General features: G+C 38.6%; 1 non-coding gene across 1 annotated transcript; it reads right to left on the bottom strand.

Moving 5' to 3' along the window:
* Window positions 1–2269: 2269 nt before the first annotated feature.
* Window positions 2270–2377, bottom strand: LOC112725430 (small nucleolar RNA R71). The gene has a single exon (XR_003164540.1). It is a non-coding gene; the product is annotated as a small nucleolar RNA R71 (small nucleolar RNA).
* Window positions 2378–4847: the final 2470 nt, after the last annotated feature.

Below are 4847 nucleotides of genomic sequence, written 5' to 3'. Positions count from 1 at the left end.
GCATCTTCATACGCTTATCTGAAATTCCAACCAAAGAATTACATAAGCATCTCTATCTTTATTTTATGTTTTATTTATCTTTTAACTATCAATTCTCCATCACCATCTGAATTCGCCTGACTGAGATTTACAAGGTGACCATAGCTTGCTTCAAGCCGACAGTCTCCGTGGGATCGACCCTTACTCACGTAAGGTTTATTACTTGGACGACCCAGTGCACTTGCTGGTTAGTTGTGCGGAATTGTGACAAAGTGTGATTCACGTTTAAGAGCTCCAAGTCTTTGGCGCCATTGTTGATGATCACAATTTCGTGCACCAAGATTTTGGCGCCGTTGCTGGGGATTGTTCTAGTTTGGACAACTGACGGTTCATCTTGTTGCTTAGATTAGGTACTTTTCTTTTTATTTTTCAGAATTTTTAAGAATGAATTCTAGAGTTTCAAAGTAATGTTCTTATCATCACAAAAGCTGACTGATTCTCATCAATTTAGCTGCTGAATGTAATGTCCTGCTGAAGCTTGGCCAGCCATGTCTAATCTTTTTAGACTGAAGCTTTAGACTAACATTTCATGATTCCTGGAATTCTTATTAAAAAGTTTTGAATCTCTTTATTCTCTTTTCCATATAAGTTTCGAAAATCACAAAAAAATTTATAAAATCATAAAAATAAAAAATATTTTATGTTTCTTGTTTCAGTCTAGTGTCTAATTTTAAGTTTGGTGTCTTGCATGCATTGTTTATTTGATCTTAGTTGCATTTTTTTTATTATTTCTCATCATTAAAAATTCAAAAATATTTTCAAAATTTTGTCTTTTCAAGTCAATAATACAGAGAATTGAAGATTCAGAACATTCAGCAGAGGAATTAAACAGAAAAAGCTGGGCGTTCAAAACGCCCAGTGAAGAAGGAAAACTGCCGTTTAAACGCCAGCCAAGGTACCTGGCTGGGTGTTTAACGCCCAAAAAGGTAGCATTTTGGGCGTTAAACGCCAGAATGGATGCCATTCTTGGCGTTTAACGCCAGAAGGACACTAGAGGGAAGATTTTTTTTTTAATTCAAATATTTTTCAAATTTTCATAATTTTTCAAAATCAAATCTTTTTCAAATCATATCTTTTCAATCATATCTCTTCAAAATCAATTTCTTTCCATTTTTTATTATTTTCGAAAATCCTTGCTATAATTAATGATTTGCTTCAAAATTTTCAAGTTGTTACTTGCCTATTAAGAAAGGATCAAATTTTAAATTTTAGAATCATATCTTTTAATTTCTTGTTAGCCAAGTAATCAACTTTAATTTTAAAAACTTTCTTTTTCTAAATTGATTTTCAATCATATCTTCTCAATCATATCTTGTCAACCACATCTTTTTCAAAATTAATTTTCAATCATATCTTTTTAATTTATAATTCCAAAATCTTTTTCAAAAATCACTTAATTTCTTTCCCAATCTTAATTTTCGAAAATCCTTTACCAAATTTTCAAAATTTCTTTTAATTATTTCAAAATCTTTTGCTTTAATTTCGAAAATTCTTCCCCTCTTCTCACATCCTTCTATTTAAGGGACTAACACTCCTCCTCAAGGTGCAATTCGAACTCTATCCCTCTTGATAAGTTCGAATTCTCTTCTATCTACCTCCTCCTTCTATTCTTCTTTTCCTCTGACACCTCAAGGAATCTCTATACTGTGACATAGAGGATTTCCTATTTTCTTGTTCTCTTCTCTTTCATATAAGCAGGAACAAAGATAAAGACATACTTGTTCAAGCTGATCCTGAACCTGAAAGGACCTTGAAGAGAAAGCTAAGAGAAGCTAAAGCACAATTCTCTCTAGAGGGCCTAACAGAGCTTTTCAAGGAAGAAGAAATCATGGCAGCCAAAAACAACAATGCCAATAATGCAAAGAAGGTGCTTAGTGACTTTACTGCACCTACTCCTGACTTCTATGGGAGAAGCATCTCAATCCCTGCCATTGAAGCAAACAACTTTGAGCTTAAGCCTCAATTAGTTTCTCTAATGCAACAGAATTGCAAGTTTCATGGACTTCCATTGGAAGATCCTCATCAGTTCTTAGCTGAATTCTTGCAAATCTGTGACACTGTCAAGACCAATGGGGTTGACCCTGAAGTCTACAGACTTATGCTCTTTCCTTTTGCTGTAAGAGACAAAGCTAGGACATGGTTGGACTCACAACCTAAAGAAAGCCTGAACTCTTGGGAAAAGCTAGTCAATGCCTTCTTGGCAAAGTTTTTTCCACCTCAAAAATTGAACAAGCTTAGAGTGGAAGTCCAAACCTTCAGACAGAAGAAACGAGAATCCCTCTATGAAGCATGGGAAAGATACAAGCAATTGATCAGAAGATGTCCTTCTGACATGCTTTCTGAATGGAGCATCATAGGTATTTTCTATGATGGTCTGTCTTAACTATCCAAGATGTCATTGGATAGCTCTGCTGGAGGATCTCTTTATCTGAAGAAGACACCTGCAGAAGCTCAGGAACTCATTGAAATAGTTGCAAATAAACAATTCATGTACACTTCTGAAAGGAATCCTGTGAGTAATGGGACAACTCAGAAGAAAGGAGTTCTTGAGATTGATACTCTGAATGCCATATTGGCTCAGAATAAAATATTGACCCAACAAGTCAATATGATTTCTTAGAGTCTATCTGGAATGCAAGCAGCAACAGGCAGTACTAAGGAAGCTTCCTCTGAAGAAGAAGCTTATGATCCTAAGAACCCAGTAATGGAAGAGGTGAATTACATGGGAGAACCCTATGGAAACACCTATAATCCTTCATGGAAAAATCATCCAAATCTCTCATGGAAGGATCAACAGAGACCTCAACAAGGTTTCAACAACAATAATGGTGGAAGAAACAGGTTTAGCAATAGCAAGCTTTTTCCATCATCTTCTCAGCAACAGACAGAGAATTCTAAGCAGAGCCACTCTGACTTAGCAACCATTGTCTCTGATCTAATCAAAACCACTCAAAGTTTCATGACTGAAACAAGGTCCTCCATTAGAAATTTGGAGGCACAAGTGGGTCAGCTGAGTAAAAAAATTACTGAACTCCCTCCTAGTACTCTCCCAAGCAATACAGAAGAGAATCCAAAGAGAGAGTGCAAGGCCATAAACACGTCTCACATAGCCGAACCTGGAGAGAAGGAAGAGGCAGTGATCTCCACTGAGGAAGACCTCAATGGACGTCCACTGACCTCCATGGAGTTCCCTGATGAGGAACCATGGGAATCTGAGGCTCACACAGAGACCATAGAGATTCTATTGAATTTACTTCTGCCATTCATGAGCTCTGATGAGTATTCTTCCTCTGAAGAAGATGAAGATGTTACTGAAGAGCAAGTTGCTAAGTACCTTGGAGCAATCATGAAGCTAAATGCCAAGTTGTTTGGTAATGAGAATTGGGAGGATGAACCTCCATTACTCATCAAAGAACTGGATGACTTGACTAGGTAGAGATTACCTCTGAAGAGACAAGATCCTGGAAAGTTCTCAATACCTTGTACCATAGGCACCATGACCTTTGAGAAGGCTCTGTGTGACCTAGGGTCAAGCATAAACCTCATGCCTCTCTCTGTAATGGAGAAGCTAGGGATCATTGAGGTACAAGCTGCAATAATCTCACTGGAGATGGCAGACAATTCAAAGAAACAGGTTTATGGACTTGTAGAGGATGTCTTGGTAAAGGTTGAAGACCATTACATCCCTGCTGATTTCATAATCCTAGAGACTGGGAAGTGTATGGATGAATCCATCATCCTTAGCAGACCCTTTCTAGCCACAGCAAAAGCTGTAATTGATGTTGACAAAGGAGAATTGATCATTCAAGTGAATGAAGACTCCCTTTGTGTTTAAAGCTCAAGGATATCCCTCTGTAACCATGGAGAGGAAGCATGAAGAGCTTCTCTCAATACAGAGACAAACAGAGCCCCCATAGTCAAACTCTAAGTTTGGTGTTGGGAGGCCACAACCAAACTTTAAGTTTGGTGTTGAACCCCACATTCAAACTCTAAGTTTGGTGTTGGGAGGTTTCAACATTGCTCTGAACATCTGTGAGGCTCCATGAGAGCCACTGTCAAGCTATTGACATTAAAGAAGCGCTTGTTGGGAGGTAACCCAATCTTTAACTATCTATATTAAATTTCTATTTTCTTTTGTTATTTTATGTTTTCTGTAGGTTGATGATCATGTAAAGTCACAAAAACAATTGAAAAAGCAAAAACAGAAGAAAAAACAGAATAAAAAATAGAACACCCTGGAGGAGAAACTTACTGGTGTTTAAACGCCAGTAAGGGTAGCAGAATGGGCGTTAAACGCCCAGTCTAGCACCATTTTGGGCGTCTAACACCAGAAATGGGCAAGAAGCTGGCGTTAAATGCCAGAAATGGGTAGCAGCCTGGCATTTAACACCAAGATTGGCAGCAAAGGGGCGTTTTGCACGCCACATGGTGCAGGGATGAGAAATCCTTGACACCTCAGGATCTGTGGACCCCACAGGATCCCCACCTACCTCACCTCTCTCTCTCTCTTCTTCACCCATTCACCAATCACCTCAATACCTCTTCCCCAAAAAAACCCCTCACCTATCAAATCCCACCATTCTCTTCACCACTCACATCCATCCTTCATAAAACCCCACCTACCTCACCACTCAAATTCAAACCACTTTCCCTCCCAAACCCACCCATAATGGCTGAACCATACCCCCTCTCCACTCCTATATAAGCCCATCTTCACTCCTTTATTTTCACACAACATACATACTACTTCTCTCCCTTGGCCGAAACACTAAGCCCCCTCCATCTCCTCTATTTCTTCTTCTTCTACT

This window comes from Arachis hypogaea, chromosome 11, assembly GCF_003086295.3.
Source record: "Arachis hypogaea cultivar Tifrunner chromosome 11, arahy.Tifrunner.gnm2.J5K5, whole genome shotgun sequence".
Taxonomy (NCBI): domain Eukaryota; kingdom Viridiplantae; phylum Streptophyta; class Magnoliopsida; order Fabales; family Fabaceae; genus Arachis; species Arachis hypogaea.
The sequence above is the reverse complement of the archived record's forward strand: the minus strand, read 5'-3'. Positions and strand labels throughout refer to the sequence as shown.